This window comes from Mustelus asterias, chromosome 3 (assembly GCF_964213995.1).
Source record: "Mustelus asterias chromosome 3, sMusAst1.hap1.1, whole genome shotgun sequence".
Taxonomy (NCBI): domain Eukaryota; kingdom Metazoa; phylum Chordata; class Chondrichthyes; order Carcharhiniformes; family Triakidae; genus Mustelus; species Mustelus asterias.
This window is the reverse complement of record NC_135803.1, coordinates 148,465,502-148,483,011: the sequence shown is the minus strand read 5'-3', so window position 1 is coordinate 148,483,011 and position 17,510 is coordinate 148,465,502. Positions and strand designations below refer to the sequence as shown.

General features: G+C 40.7%; 1 protein-coding gene across 5 annotated transcripts in view; it reads right to left on the bottom strand.

Moving 5' to 3' along the window:
• LOC144491698 (transforming protein RhoA-like) overlaps positions 1-16,049 on the bottom strand; it is a 46,248-nt gene extending 30,199 nt beyond the window's left edge. The window contains exons 1-2 of one of the 5 annotated variants that reach the window (XM_078209887.1): positions 15,702-15,927; positions 10,705-10,738 (exon numbers count right to left, since the gene is read on the bottom strand). The gene's annotated coding sequence lies outside the window, so the exon portion shown is untranslated. Of the gene's footprint in view, positions 1-10,667; positions 10,739-15,100; positions 15,545-15,701 lie in introns of those variants that run through there. The other 4 variants (XM_078209884.1, XM_078209886.1, XM_078209885.1 and 1 more) reach the window with 4 other exon arrangements.
• Between the last annotated feature and the right edge of the window lie 1,461 nt (positions 16,050-17,510).

The following is a 17,510-nucleotide window of genomic DNA, read 5'->3' as shown; positions in this document are numbered from 1 at the left end:
CCATAACTGCCTTGGAAAGAGTCAGCAAACCATCCTGAGTTTTCCACCAGAAAAATGGGATAGTTCTTGTTTTGCATTTGGACAATCTATTCTACAGGTACGACTCCCAGTGTAGAAAATAATGGCTGCTTTTTTTGTGCTTGAACTTAACATTGACTTTGTATTCTGGCACAATTTTGCGTAATTATGCTCTCGTGACAACAGCGCATTTGGCAGCACACAATAGTTTTGAGCAATTTACATTTTTTGGGGATACTGCTCTGAACTTTGCCCATAGCAGTTAGTTTTGTTTAAATTTTCACCCACTTGCTTTTGCTTTGCTATGCTCACAAGAGACTCTCAGTACCAGTGAAACAACCCAAATTAGACTGGCTGTAAATTGCACTGGTTTGTAACATGAAACTGAAGGGTGTTGTGAAATACATTAGCTGAAAAATGAAGCAAAACACTGGTAGGACACAACTGTAAACATCAGTTTAAGTTTAAACTTATTCATCAGTGTCACAAGTAGGCTTACATTAACACTGCAATGAAGTTACTGTGAAAATCCCCTAGTTGCCACACTCTGGTGCCTGTTCGGGTACATTGAGGGAGAATTTAACATGGCCAATGCACCTAACCAGCACATCTTTTGGACTGTGGGAGGAAACCGGAGCACATAGAGGAAACCCACACAGACACAGGGAGAATGTGAAGACTCCACACAGACAGTGACCTAAGCAGGAAATTGAACCTGGGTCCCTGGCGCTGTGACACCATTGAGACCTCTGCTGTTTGTGATTTATATAAACGATCTGGAAGAAGGTGTAACTGGGGTGATCAGTAAGTTTGCGGACGACACAAAAATGGCTGGACTTGCAGATAGTGAGGAACATTGTCAGAGGCTACAGAAGGATATAGATAGGCTGGAAATTTGGGCAAAGAAATGGCAGATGGAGTTCAATCCAGATAAATGCGAAGTGATGCATTTTGGTAGAACTAACGTAGGGGGGAGCTATACGATAAATGGCAGAACCATAAAGGGTGTAGATACGCAGAGGGACCTGGGTGTGCAAGTCCACAGATCCTTGAAGGTGACGTCACAGGTGAAGAAGGTAGTGAAGAAGGCATATGGCATGCTTGCCTTTATAGGACGGGGCATAGAGTATAAAAGTTGGGGTCTGATGTTGCGGTTGTATAGAACGTTGGTTCGGCCGCATTTGGAACACTGCGCCCAGTTCTGGTCGCCACACTACCAGAAGGACGTGGAGGCTTTAGAGAGAGTGCAGAGGAGGTTTACCAGGATGTTGCCTGGTATGGAAGGGCTTAGTTATGAGGAGAGATTGGGTAAACTGGGGTTGTTCTCACTGGAAAGACAGAGGATGAGGGGTGACCTAACAGAGGTGTATAAAATTATGAAAGGCATAGATAGGGTGAACGGTGGGAAGCTTTTTCCCAGGTCGGTGGTGACGTTCACGAGGGGTCATAGGTTCAAGGTGGGATGGGGGGAGGTTTAACACGGATATCAGAAGGACGTATTTTACGCAGAGGGTGGTGGGGGCCTGGAATGCACTGCCGGGCAAGGTGGTGGAGGCAGACACACTGGGAATGTTTAAGACTTATCTAGATAGCCACATGAACGGAGTGGGAATGGAGGGATACAAAAGAATGGTCTAGTTGGGACCAGGGAGCGGCGTGGGCTTGGAGGGCCGAAGGGCCTGTTCCTGTGCTGTATTGTTCTTTGACACAGGGTGCTAACTACAGTGCCACCGTAATGTGTATGGTAGAGAAGGGATATTTGGAACATGTAGTTATTTACCACTTAGAACAAGCCTTATCCTTTGGATTTTTGTTGGAAACCTTTCAGGCTCTAATTAGAAAGCTGCCATTTTGCCTTTAGCAATTTTAGCCCTAGTAAAGAATTGTAGTCCCAGAGCAAGATATTTGATAGTCAGTACTGTCTTTTGGGTGCAGCAACAATACAGGACCAAAATGCAAAATTACACAAGAATAATAAAGATTAATAAATTAGCCAGAACATTTTCATGGAAATTACACCCAACAAGCATAGAAATTGAAAATATAAAATTTGCTTTTGTAACCTGAAGAGTTTCATTTTGGAGGATTTGTAATCCGTTGTCGAATAAATCTAATCTCATCATGTTACATGCACAAATGTTGATCTGGCCTTCCTCTGATAGGTTAACAGGCTGTGAAACCACAAAGTACATTGAGGTATCAAGATTTTACATAATACATATGCAAGTTAAATTCAATGTCTAGGGAAAGGGGTCATACCAGAACTGCAATACACTGAAGCTTTATATTTTGATACCCAATTGTACGATCTTCTTCCAAAACAAAATTCCAAGATCCAGTGTTCCAGCAAAAATTACAAATAAAAAAACCTAAACGTATTTCTCACCCAACAAAAGCTGAAACTACTGAAAACTTAAACTTGCTAATAAATTATCTGACATTGTAATAATATAGAGTACACCACTATCCCCACTGAACACGTTCACATCTCAGGTTTTTCACAGAAACAGCGAAGCAATGAAACAGTTGAGAGATTTAGACACAACACCTTTTAAAAAAAATTAAAAGTTGCATCTTCTCAGGAAACATTCATAACGGCACTTTGAGAGGTGTGATTATTTGTACTATAAGGCACAGCAGGACCTTCATCAAGATTAAACTTGCGATGGGTGCATCACACCTTGTGGTTTTTTTTTAAAAAAAGGTCATAATCCACCTTTTTTATCCGCACTGCTAGACAAACATAAAAGGCAAATGTAATGGATTGTTCAACACTCATCAACTTTGGACCATCTGTGCATTCCAATGACAATCAGGTATGTGAAACATCACTAATACCACAGCCTTGGGTTCTACTGATATCACAAAGTTATAACTCAAAATGCCTCACCAACTATAGTACTTCAAAACATGATACAGAATTGTTTTTCAGACTATTTCTGTATAGAATGTACGATGCAGTAATGTTACTGTGGAAATTTTAATTACAGTAATAACTATCATTGCATTCGTGATTCGATTACAAAAAACATTGCACAAGTAATGGCTAAATTTAATGATTCCAAATTTCCCTCCCTTTTGAATGCCTGAGATTAAGCTTTATTCTTTTAAATGGAGTTTAATCCATCATATGAACATCAGAGCTTTTATGTTTCTTTCATTAGTTGCTCAACAAAAACAAGAATGAATTTCTAATTATCAGAGCTAAATATATAGGTAATGCAGAGATACCTATGGACCATTGGACAGGTAACACTAGATCTAAATCATTTGCCTTCACTGCTGCCAAAAATGACCAAATGCAGTCAGTAACAGTTCAAGTGGGGGAGATGAAGGAAATTATTTATTCAGCTACAAATAAACACTAACACCTTAAGTTGTTGCCCGATTTGTAAAAACAAGTTCTTACATAACACCTCACTGTATCACAGAGGCCCAAGGACCATGAGAAAATGATATTAGCAGAGATCAAAAATTTGGTCAAAGGGGTAGGTTAATAGAAGACCTTATACAAGGAGGAATGGGGAGTAGAGAGCAGGCAGGATTTTAAGGAGAAAATACCAAAAGGTGTGGGGCCCAGGCAGCTAAAGCACAGCCACTAATGTTGGGCAAGACAGAAGGGAGGAAGCACAGAAGACTAACTCAGATGAGTGGTGAACTTGCAGAAGTAGGGTTTGTACCTCTGGCGTAGGTTAGGGATAGAGAAGGGTGAGGCAATACGCAGATTCAAACACAAGGATGAGAATTATGAGGATTTTGAATTTGAGGCACAGGAAAACAGGACTGGGTGGTTGGGGAGGGACCGGGGAGGCAGGAAGAAGAGGGTGCAGGAGCAATATTTGGAAAAGTGAGTGATGGGGTGATAGGTGAACAGGACTCAGCACAGGACAGGATGTGGGCAGTAGAATTTTGTACGAGCTGATTGTTAGAGGGTGAGGATGGGAGGCCAGTCAGAGAGAATTGAAATAGTCAAATTGTTTAAATGAACTAGGCAGAAGTGAAGGAAGTTGATGTTAGAGGTGGAAGTAGGCAATCTTCTTGATGGGTGAGGATCGGGTTCAGAAGCTTAGTTCAGTTTTGTATATCAAGATTATGAACAATCTGCTTCAGATTGAGAAAGAGCTAAAGACCAGAGAGCTTGTTACTTGCAAAGGCTAAAGATGAGGAATTCGATCTTCATAAAGTTTAGCTCGAGCAAATTGAAATTCATCCAAACTGAATGTTGAACATGTAGCCTGACACCACAAAAGGTGAAGAGTTTGACAAAAATATCTAGCACTAACATCATTGGCATATAAAAATGGAAGCTGACCCTGTGTCTAAGGATAATATCACCATGAGGCAACAAATACTTGAAGAGCTCGGCAGCAAGATTGGACAGTTTTCTGCCAGGGCAGAAGCATCAAGAATTTTTAAAGTTTATTTATTAGCGTCACAAGTGGGCTTACATTAACTTTGTAATGAAGTTACTGTGAAAGCCCCCTAGTCGCCACACTCCAGTGCCTGTTCAGGTACACCAAGGGAGAATTTAGTATGGCTAATGCACCCAACCAACACGTCTTTCAGATTGTGGGAGGAAACCAGCGCACCTGGAGGAAACCCACGCAGGCATGGGGAGAACGTACAGACTCTGCACGGTGACCCAAGGCAGGAATCGAACACGGTTTCCTGGTGCTGTGAGGCAGCAATGCACTGTGCTGCCGAATGAAGTGGAGGATAATAATTTCCAAAAGAGAAACATTCCAAGGCACTTCACAGAGATGTTGACAAAACAAGCAAGGATGGTCCCTAACTTGCAGAACAACATCTGTGAATTAGAGTTGACAACAGAAAGTATAGGAGAGAGGGTTTATGGGGTCAGTTTATAGGGGAGGAAAGAACTCAGGACACTCTTTGCTCCATGTGTTGATTTTAGATTAACTGGTGAACAAGTGCTTTTGACAGAGAGAATCATGAGACCAGAGCTTAATGTGAGCCAGTCCGTTCTGGTGAGGGACAGCTGAGCCAGGTGTGTGCTGGATATGCTCAAGACATAGCCCCTTGCACTTCACAAGAGCAAAGATTTGTATTGTACGTTGAGTATGTCATTAAGAAAAAAAAGGGGGGTGGGTAGAGGAGTACCATTGCACATTGTTGTCTAATAATCCAAACCATGTAATTTTCTGCTTGACTGCATTCAGATAAAACATGTTAAAGAAGATTGCTTCCATGAAGAGTCACCTCATGTACTCAGAATAACTAAATCAAGACCGTACTGACACAAAACTCTTAAAACCATTCGGATTTTGAAAACAGTCAGCACAGTAGTTGTTGGGGCATGCATTTCCACTACACAGCAGTGCACTGAGAAATTTGGGTGACTGTGTGAAGTTTGCATGTTCTCCCCGTGTCTGCATGGGTTTCCTCCGGGTGCTCCTGTTTCCTCCCACAGTTCAAAGATGAGCAGGTTAGTGGATTGGCCATGGTAAATGCGTGGGGTTATGGTGATAAGGCAGGGGATTGGGTGGGGCACCACCTTTGTCCCCTCCGACATGGCATGCTTGGCCAGTTCACCAGGTGGCAACATGGTCTGGATCTCCCAGAAGCTGATGTTCTGCCGCTTGTTGTAATAGGCCATGTGGGAAGCCTCACCCGCGATGCACTCGAAGATGTCGTTGACAAACGAGTACATGACGCTCATGGCCTTGGAGGAAATTCCGGTGTCTGGGTGAACTTGCTTCATCATTTTGTACATGTCGGAGGTGTAACTCTCCTTCCTGGACTTTCTCCTCTTCTTGCTTCCATTCACAGGCATTTTCTTGACGATATTTTGGAACCCTTCTGGGGAACTCCGAAGATGCTCTTTCAGAGTCGGTGCAGACTCGATGGGCCGAGTGGCCTCCTTCTGCACTGTAGAGATTCAATGGTTAACCTGTATTTGACAGCCTTTTAATTCCCAGCGAATTATTGTTTATTTGGCTTTTTAAAAAATTCGTTGCTCACCTTGCAGCACCACCCAAAATCCTAGCCCATCCAGTCTCCCATGCTGAAGTTTAAAAATACATTTTGCGACACTTTGCACATCACCATTTTAGTTTTTTGCTGCATGATTTCCATGGTGAAACAAGCAGATTCTGGGTTAATTTTTATGCTCAAAGCTGTATTTTTGTCTCATTTCCTTTCAACTGACTTTTATGAATAGTTTGCATTTCTCTCACTCCGATTGTTTTCCTATCTCCCCCCAGCCTACACAGACCCACTATGTTGACATCAGATCTCTGCAGCAACAACCTTGAATTAAAAGAACTCAAATGGCACAATAAAACTTCTAATATATTGCATTCTTCTGAAAAACAATTGCAACTTTGTTCAGGGATGGAAATTATCCCAGAAATGTGATAATCAAAAAACCATTATACAGTTTTGAAATGTTGAACAGATCTAGTTTGTGAGAAACTTAACATGGCCCCAAGACACAAAAATTGAATTTTTGGCTTTTACTAGAAAAGAATTTCTATTGTAGTTGCAAGAAAGCCAACCAAGTTTCGGACTTTGCTAAAACCAAGCAATTCCAAGTATGTTTTTTGGGGAACATGTGTGGGTTTTAAATTTTAGCAGAAAAAAAAAGTTTAAAGCTTACAGATTACCATTGATATTTTAGGGGTTGATTTTATATGTATACATACACACACATACACACACACACACAATTGGAGCTGTAGACCTTTATTCATGTTCACATGCAGAGAATTAAGCAACCTACAGGGAGGGGCGAGTTACAGATCACTTAACAAGTCCGAGTGACTGTGGCAACACACACATTTTACCATGCCATGGATAGTGATGGTAGAGTCTCCAACTTTCTTTCCATCACATAGCTGACCTGGAATCTCCCTCATTGGTGTATGTTGGAAGGATTTGCAGGTTATTTCTCAACCTGCTTGGCCACATTAAGAACAGGCCTGCTTGGGCCATCAGGTTCTGGGGTGGACCTGTATCTGGCTCAGAGGTAGGGTCACTACCCCATAATCCGTCAGAATGTACCCAGTGTAAACAGCACCAGTAACCTGATTTAAGTCACATTAGCAACAGAGCCAACGATAAAGGTGATCAATTGAAAACTAGCTAATTTCAGTTAGATGAAGGAGACCCATGGCAGATTAACTAATTGGAAAAATGACAAATGAAACAGATCAAGTGGGAGATATTTAAATTTGGAATTGAAGTAAAGACTCAACAGTAATAGTTGTAAAAGTAAGGTGCCAAAGACTAGACTTCTGTGGACAGAGGTAGGTACTAAATCAGTTATTTTTGAAAAGGAGGCATGCAAAAAAAGAATTGCATTCAATTAGTCCAAAGGTTAGATAACGAGTAAGCTCAATGAAGCACCATATTTTACATTTAAAAAATGAAAAACACCAAATGGTAAAATTCTTAAAAGAACAAAGGGGTTTAGGGATGTTGACATCGTGCAGAGATCTTTAAAGGTTTAAATGCAAGTAGAAAGGCCACTAAAAAAGGCAAGTGTAATTCAGGTTTTTTTTATACAGAGGGGCACTCAATAGGAAAGCAACATCGAGTTGGTACAACATATTGGTTAGGCCATTGTTGGAATATTGCATGCATGGGAGCCTGGGAAAGGCATAATTAGTTTCAATTAGAATGATTAGATAAAGAGAGGTTATCATTCTGAAGCACCACTTGGAATTTGGGTTTTTCTTAATGAAAAGTTTAAAAGGGACCACATCGTGATTTTCAAAATTATGAAACATTTTGAGTGGGTAAACAGTGAAAGGTTGTTCTGCTGGTTGGTAAATTGGAATAATCTGAGGATTGTTGCTACAAGAATGAGAAATTATTAACCCACACACGACCACGACCTCCAGACCATCATTCGAACATGGAATGCTTCATCACAAGGCAGAGGCTGACACTGAAAATTAAACTGAATTATAGAATTGTTACAGCACAGAGGCGGCCAATCGGCCCATCGTGCCTGCTCTCTGAATGAGCAACTGACTTAATGCCATTCTCCCATCTTCTCCCCATAACCCTCCACATTGTCTTTTCAGATAACACTAATTCCTTTTTGAAAGCTTCAATTGAACCTGCCTCCACCATATACTGACACTGCATTCCAGACCTTAAACACTTGCTACACGAAAAGGTTTTTTATCGCATCACTTTTGCCGATTACTTTAAATCAGTGCCCTCTTTCTCGATCCGATCACAACTTTAAATCTGTGCCCTCTCATTCTCAATCCTATTGCGAGTGGGAACAGTTACTCCTTATCTACTCTGTCCAGACCCCTCAGGATTTTCAATATCTCTTATCAAGCTTCCTCTCAGCTTTCTTTCCTTCAAGGAAAACAGACCACGCTTCGCCAATCTATCTTCATAACTAAGTTCCTTCAGCTGAGGCTAAATTAATGTTGTATACAAGTTCAACGTAACCTCCTTGTCCTTGTATTCTATGCCCCTATTAGAGTAAAATATGGTTTATTTAATAACCGCACTGTCAACCTGTCCTGCCACCTACAACGACTTGTGAACAAATGCACCCAGGACCCTCTGCGCCTGCACCAACTTTATTTTATATTGTCTCTCCATATTCTTCCTACCAAATTGAATCACTTCACATTTCTCCACATTGAGTTTCATCTGCCATTTGTCTACTCGTTCCACCAACTTGTCTATGTCCTTCTGAAGTTCTACACTATATCTTCTTCACAATGCTTCTAAGTACCGTATCACGTGCAGGAATGTGTGTCCTGTAGACCAAAAGGTCCCAACTCTGTTCCCTGGGAAACTCCACTACAAATCTTCCTCCAGCCTAATAAACATCCATTAAACCACTATTCCCCATTTCCCATCACTCAGCCAATTTCATAACCATGTTGCTACTATCCCTTTTAATCTACAAGTTATAACTTTGCTCACATGTCTGTTGTGTCGCACTGTTTCAAATGCCTTTTGGAGATCCATGTACACATATCAACAACATTGTCCACATCACTCCTCTGTGTTACCTATTCAAAAAACTCCAGCAGGCTAGTTAAACATGTTTTTATTTCCCCTTAGGAAATCTGTGCTGGCTGCATTAGGCCACATTTGTCCATGTGACTATTAAATTTGTCCCAAATAATTGTTTCTAGAAGTTTTGCACCAAAGTTAAACTGACTGGCCTGTAGTTGCTGCGGTTATCTTTACACCCTTGTTTGAACAATGTGTAATGTTTACAACTCTCCAGTCCTCTGGCACCACCTCAGTCTAAGAAACGTTGAAAAATTATGTCCCTACAATTTCCACTTGTACTTTTGTCAGTATCCTTGGATGCATTTCATCCAGTCTTGGTGCATTATAAACTTTTAAGTACATACAAACATACAAATTAGGACCAGGAGTAGGCCAGTTCCCCATCAAACCTGCTCCATCATTTAATAAAAATCATTGCTGATCTGACTGCAAGCTCCAGTCTACATTCCTACCTATCCCAATAACCTTTCACCAACTTGTAAATCAAGAATCTAATTTAGCTCTGCCTTAAAAATATTCGAAGACTCTGCTTCCACCACGTTTTGAGAGAATCTCAAAGACACAAAGCTCTCAGGCAAACGAATTCTCCTCAACTCTGTATGAGTGACCCTTTATTTTTAAAATGTGTTCCCCTAGTTCTGGATTCTCCTGCAAGAGAAAATATCCTCTCCGCATCCACCCTATCAAAACCCTTCAAGGTCTTAACATTTTTGATTAAATCATCTCCTACTCCACTAAAGTCCAGTGGGTACAGCCTAAACCTGTCCAACCATTCCTCCCAAGGCAAACTGCCTATTCCTGGTCTTAGTCTAGTAAACCTTCTCTGAACTGTTTCTAATGCATTTATCCATTTAATCTAATCATAATTTATCCATCAAGAACTGCTTCTTCCCTGCTGCTGTCAGACTTTTGAATGGACCTACCTTGCATTAAGTTGATCTTTCTCTACACCCTAGCTATGACTGTAACACTACATTCTGCACTCTCTCCTTTCCTTCTCTATGAACGGTATGTTTTGTCTGTATAGCGTGCAAGAAACAATACTTTTCACTGAATGTTAATACATGTGACAATAATAAATCAAATCATTTCCTTGAGACCAGTACTGTACACATTACTCCAGATATGGTTTCACCAATGCCCTGTACAACTAAAGCATAACCTCTCTACTTTAGTAATCAATTCCTCTCACAATACATAAAAAACATTCTATCAGCTTTCCTGAATATTTGCTATACCTACATGCAAACTTTTTGTGATTCATGCACTAGGACACCCGGATCCTTTGGAATCTCAGAGCTCGGCAATCTTTCCCCACTTAAATATTTTGCTTCTTCTTTATTCTTCATGCCAAAATGGTCAATACCCCATTTGCCAGTTCTTTGTCCACTCATTTAAACCTATGTTGCTTTATAGCCTCCTTCTATCCTCTTCACAACACATTTTTGAGGTGGGCCCTCACCTGATGAAGGGGCAGCACTCCAAAAACTCGTGCTACCAAATAAACCTGTTGGACTTTAACCTGGTGTAGTGAGACTTCTTACTGTGCCTACCCCAGTCCAATGCCAGCATCTCCACATCATATTTCTGGAACGTTACTTGTGGCCTCTATAGTGAAGACCGATGCAAAATACCTGTTCAAATCATCAACACAGATAGCATATCCAATACCTCTTTGTCAATGTTAAATCCTTCGTATAGGTATTTGAAACAAAAAATGTAAAACAATACAGGGAAATGGGATTAGAGTTGTGCTAAATACACAATGGGGTGTGCTCTGCCCTATTAGTATAGTTCTAGATCATCAGCATCCTTTAAAAATAACAGTTTACATTTATTTTAGAAATGTAGAGACATCCATTCAACTGGGACGCCTAGCCTACTTAAAATAGCCTATTTTTTTGCAGTATTTTAGCATAAACAGTTTAGAAATAGATGCATAACAGTGAGTCCAGTGAGTTACAATACCGATTGGCGCAATGGTGTTAAAAAGGAAGCTGCTGCATTGACAGCTCCTCTGATATGTATAACCTGATTAGAATTTGCATTTAAACTGTTCACAAAACCATCACAATAACAACCACAAGGTTCTTCTAGCTGCTACTCTGATTTTAAGCACAATGGTCCCATATAACCTACTTAATTGTCTGTAGGACTTCAATGAGCAGAATTATTCATTTGCACACTATACTCATTAACTGTGAAAAAACAGCAGTTTAATCACAGATTTTGTACTCCTAAACTTGAGCTATGTTTTTAAGTCAAACAACTCTAGGATAAGTACAGGTTTTTGGGAAAAACTTGAGGTGAACCAAGAACATCACACGTTCAAACTAATTGGGTCAATTGTGATGTTGCTTGTAGTGTATGGGTACCAATTTGCTATGCCTAGTGAGAACTCCTTTTTAATATACAAATTATTTCATGGGATGTGGACATCACTGTCATGGCCAATATTTATTGTCCATCCTCATAATTTTTTCATGGGATATGGATGTCACTGGCAAGACCAGTATTTATTGTCCATCCTCATACAACTGAGTGACTTGCGAGGCCATTTTTAAAAATTCATTCATGGGATGCAGATATTGCTGGCTGGGTCAACATTTATTGCTTATTCCTAAATGCCGTTCAACTGAGCGGCTTGCTAGGCCATTTCAGAGGTGCTGTGGGTCTGACGTCACATGTAGGACAGACCAGGTAAGGATGGCAGATTTCTTTCCCCAAGGACAATTAGTGAACCAGATGGGTTTTTAATCACAATCACCAATGGTTTCATGGTCATCTTTAAACTTTTAATTTCAGATCCTTTTTATTGAATTCCAATTTTACCATCTGCCATGGTGGGATTTGAACCAGGTCCCCAGAGAATTACCCTGGGTCTCTGACTTACTACACCACCGCCTTCCCACTAGGCCATGAGCACCTACCATTTTACTGTGGATCTAAAGTTAAATAGAGACTTGATCCAGTCAGACAGCAGATTTCCTTTCCTGAAGGGCATTAGTGAACTAGATGTATTTTTTCCTCTGACAATTCAATAGTTTCATGGTCACTATTAATTGAGGCAACTTTTTTTTAATTCTAGAGTTATCCAATTAGCAGCATTTAAGTTCCCTGGCAGCTATGATGGGATTTTAACTTATCTTTGGATCACCAATCCAGGCCTCTGGATGTCTAGGCCAGTAACATGACTACTATGCCCCCATAACCCAGAATCTACTACACAGATTTGTAAGTGATTTTGTGCATTTTCCAGGACCTAAGCCACAATAATGAGGGACCTCTTGCATAGGAATTGTTTTACTCTGGGGTGCTGGTTAAACATTAGCTTTATCCAAGTTAATATCTAAATGCAAATTTTTAAAAAACAGAATATTTTACGTGCAGGCGCTCCAAAATTCCTCATTTTGATTATGCACTTATTATCTACTTAAAATATTTTTACATAGCACCTTTAACATAGTTAAAATGTTCCAAGAAGCTTCACAGAAGTGTAACCTGGAAGGCACAAGACAACAGCGTGATGGAATACTTTTCACTTGCCTGGATGAGTATAGCTCTAACAGTCAAGAAGCCCAACACCATTCAAGACAAGCAGCCCACTTGATAGCTACATCACCCATCATCTCAAACACTCACTAGCACACAATATCTGCAGTCTGCCTGTACCATCCACAAGGTGCACAGCAGCTTCTTTAACAGCACTTACCAAACCCACGATTTCTACTACCTAGAAGGACAAGAACAGCAGGCACATGGGATGGCTACCTGCCTAATATGCTCCAGGTCACACCATCCCAACTTGGAAATATAGCACTGTTCTTTTATCATCACCAGGACAAAATTCTACAACTCCCTACCTAATTGTCTGGAATATAGAAGTTCAAGTAATGGCACACCACTATCATCTCTTAGGCAATAAGTCCTGGTCTTGTCAGCGATGCCAACATTCCATGAAAGATGTTTTTTAAAAGCAACTAATCACTAAGCCAAGAGGAAATGTTAGAAGGGATGACTAAAAGCTTACTAATACATTTTTCTATCATTAGAAGGATCAACACATTTCCTTATTATACTGACCATTTGTTCTCTCGTCACTCCATCATTTTCTTCACCAAAACAATCATGTGATATATATTTACATCCCACTAACATTTGATAGGAAACTGGCTCAGACCTCTGGCCTCCTTGCAATAAACCATTTTTAAAATTTCTCCCACTGCTGCAGGCATTGGCTTCTCACCATGGGTATAGTTGTATATCACTGGATGCCATCAAAATACCTCAAATGGCCATTATTCTTTCAAGTGTGGGCCTTGACTACTGGCATTAGCAGGCTATCCATCTATGGAAGGCATCACAGCCAAGCTCACCATGCACACATAACAGAAATCTTCACACAACAATGAGGTGCGAGAACCAAGGCCAATTCTCCCTTCCCTGACCCAGATACAGAGCAGCCAATTGTACACACAGCTATCTCAGGTGAGATTAGCTAACTCAAAACCAGAGGATCAAACCAAAAATGTTCTTAATCTCAAAACAGTTGCCATCTCTGGGCAATCTGGGTGTCTCTCCCCCCCCCCCCCCCAAACAACACACACACAATAAAATTGGTTTGCATAATGTATTCTGAGATTCACGGCGGGGGGGGGGGGGGGGGTCTGGCTCAAAATCTTGCCACACAAATGGTTTGAGAGAAATTTGCTGCAACTCACATATCATGTCCGACTGATCAAATTGCAGGGTACAATGAGGCACAATAGATTTTGCAGTGGTGGAGCTCACAGTACATTTCAATTTACTATTTTTTTAAAAAGTTGGAGAATCATTAATCCAGTCCAAAAAAAACTGAAAACATTTGCAAAATGTATGCAGGGAAGACATTTCTGCTTTTTGCTATCCCGATAGGATCAGAACCAGTTCCCCTTTTTTCCGCTTATGGGGAAACAATAAAAGCTTCCTTCATTGAGAAAATGTCATCCCCAGAGATGTGGCGTTAGCCAAGACATCAGTTCTGTTTGGGTTGCATCTCATGGGCTTTATTTTGTTTTCTTCCTTTTGTTGATGTATAAAAACTATTATTTAAAAAAAACATGCAAAAATCTTCTTATTTGTGTCATGAAAAAAAAAAGTAAACGTGGCTTGAAAACAGAAAAGCCGCCATGGCCATTTCAAAACAAGAGTGAATATTCAAAGACTGCAGCTCTGAAATAGCATTAACAGTTACTCAAAACGGAGAGGGAGGAAAAAAACCCAAGATTAAAACAAAACTACATAGGGAAATTACACCACGTCCGAGTGCCTTCACATTTCACTTTTATTAGGGACGCTTATGTGAATTTTGTTTTAGAGGAATCCTATGAAAACAACAGATCAAATGTTAAGACTTATTCTTTTTTTTAAAAAAAACTATCCTAATCTGGACAATATTTGCCACAACGAAAAATCAAAACTTTCTATCCCCCGCCCTTTTTTTGGGAAAAAAAAGTCGAAAAATCTTAACAAAAATATGACTGGTGTGCCAAAAGAACAGGGACACTGAAGCCAAAGAAAATCTAAATTTAGGGCGGTTGCCATTTTAAAATAGATTACCTCATTTTAGATGTCCTGATATTTCCGTTTTGTTTAAATATATCAAAAAACGTTGGTTATAACTTCAAATTCACAAACCCAAGCACCCCAATACGCGGTAGCATTTCAAAAGCCACCTCGTAAACGCTTTTACAATTTCAAAAATAAAACCCTTGGAGCCCTCTGAGGGGTGGGTTCGTTTTTTTTTTAAAAAAAAGACCCCCTTCATAAAACACACCAAACACAAAGGCCTCCATTTATATTGTTCCCTCTTCGAATCTCACACACCAAAAATAAAACCACCTCATGAACCTTTTTATTTTTGGCCGTAAACTGGCATTTCAGACTCAGCAGAGTCTTGACTAAAAGTTCAGGGATCGATTTGACTTAAGGAATTAGCAAACAAAAACAAAAGAGAGAGAGGGGGGGAAAGAAAGTTAAAGAAACTTCTCCCTCCACACAAAAAAAAATGAGGAAAAGCAATACTAACCTGCAAGAGAGGAAACACCAACTTTGTACTTGGGGAGGGGGGAAAAGGGGGGGGTTGTTAATTAACCTGTGTTTTCTACACTCTCTATAAGTTTGTATATCTGTATAAATTTTTATAAATGTGAGAGGGCTCCCTCACCACCACCCTTCAAGATGCTCATATTTTCCTTGGGTTGGGTCAGACCCCCCTGAAAACTCCTCCAAACACAAGATGGCGGCCGCCAGCAACAGATGATTTAAAAAGGAGAGAAAATTAGGCAGAAAAAAAACACTGAAATCCAACCCAAGACACCCAGAGGCTGACAGGCCGGACTCGCAGGTTATACGATGTGTAAGAATCTCCAACATATTTATTCCGAAACACTGTTTCCCCCCCCCCTTAAAATCCTGTCAGTTGAAGACAAAAAAAATCATGTCCTGTCAGAACCAATTCCTGTTTGAAACAGAAGAGAAAAAAAAATACCCCTCCTCCCTCCCCCCCTAAAAGAATTGGGCAGGGAGGGTTATATCGATAAAAGAGGCTTTTTGGATTGATTTCTTTGATAAATAAAGGTCTGAGGGTCTCCCCAGTTAGAGGTAAGATTGATGGGAAGGTGACTTACCAACAGGGTTTTTATTTTTTTGCCTCTGGATAGGGATAGGTTTTGTTGTCCTTTTCTCTCTCTCTCTGGCGCCGCTTCCTTTTTTTCTTCTCTCTCGATTGCAAGCAGCCCAGGCTCTCAGACAACGCGCCCTCCAGATCAACGTGGCCACGCCTGAGGGGGTGGCAGCCACAATTCAAAGCAATGCAGGCAACCCTTCTACAAAGACAAGCCTCTATTTCCTCAGCAAACTGGAAATGGATCATGTGAAGGGTCTGCAGAGAGAGAAAGAGAGAGTGAAGTACTTTAGATTAGAGTGGGGAGAATTTGTGCGTGTGTTCCTCAAATTATGATTGTTCTTGATAAGGCTTTGGCACTGCACTGGTTAACACATTTACAGAGAAAATTCCTCTGTGTCTGCTTCAATGACTGGGTTGCCATAAATCACAAAAGCAATTTTTATGCCGACGCATTAATCACCAGTATGCTACCAGAGGAAATTAACCCCCTCTGTGGCAAAATGCATTCTGTAGCGTACACCTGAATCATGTAAAGTTTCAGGTTCAATCTCTGGTCTGTGGCACTCAGGGCAATGAGAATTAAATTCAGCTCGCTGAGTGCTCCAAGAACTATTCCAAATACTCCAATAGCATAACATTGTGCCAACCCAGTGCCAACAAGCCAGAATATGCACTTGAAATGACCTCCTTTCAAGAGGACAGTGCCTCTGATAATGAATAGTCTATCTGAACTAAAATTGTATGCAGGTTAAATATAAATTAGATTCTCCTGGTCAGTGATGCAAACAGTATCCTGTAGTGCTCAATGGTTGCAAGAGAGTTTAATGGGCACTGTGTGATCTCTTTCCAGAGTCACCTGGTCTTGCACAAGGCCTGAGAAAAGTGGCAAACAGTGAGAGTGATCTTCCATTCCAAAGATGTGCGGGTTAGGTGGATTGGTCGTGATAAGTTGCCCCTGAGTCTGAGGGGGATTAGCAGGGTCAATAGGTGGGGTTATGGGGATAGGGCCTGGGTGGGATTGTTGTCGGTGCAGGCCCGATGGGCTGAACGGCCTCCTTCTGCACTGTAGGGATTCCATAATTCTATAATAATTCCCAGTGGACCCTGGACCAATGGATGGTGATTTTAGTCAGGCCGAGGAACAGACCTGTTTGGCTCTCTGCATACCAGGTAATTGCAGATGAGTGTGAGGTTCTAGCCTTTTAGCTAAGATCAAATGTCAGATAAAGCCCAAGATCAGGTGCAATTTTCTTGTCAACTTGGATCTTGTTTGTTCTCTTGTGGGGACCATGAATCAGATTCAATTTGAATTTATTTTTGGAGCAAGCAAGGAGATGGATTAAGGGCTTGCCCTGTCCACTCTGCACATTTGCTTTGTCATTTTAAGAATGGAGTAAACATTTTTAAAAAGTGTGAGGTTGAACTTCAGTCTGAGGAACAGCTCTTCAAGATAATTGAAGAGGAGCTGTAACCTCTGTCCCTGCCTATATGTGAAGAAGATGGTCTCATGCAAGCTGCAAAATGTACAGATGACATTGGTATCTGTAATATAGGTCAGATGGATATTGGAGGCCAACAAAATAAGCAACACTTTTGACCCTAGAATCTGTGATTCGAGAGGGCATCCTTCACCTAGTGATGTTCGCCTCTGTTTGCCAGCAGGTTATTACACTAGGTATGTTTAGATGGAAGACTAGGCAAGGAAGTAGATAGTGTGCAACTGCATCTTATATCGAAAACCCCACTCTATAGAATGAAATGGCACATACAAAATTGTCAAGAGAATTTCCCTCCTCCAATTAGGTTTCCA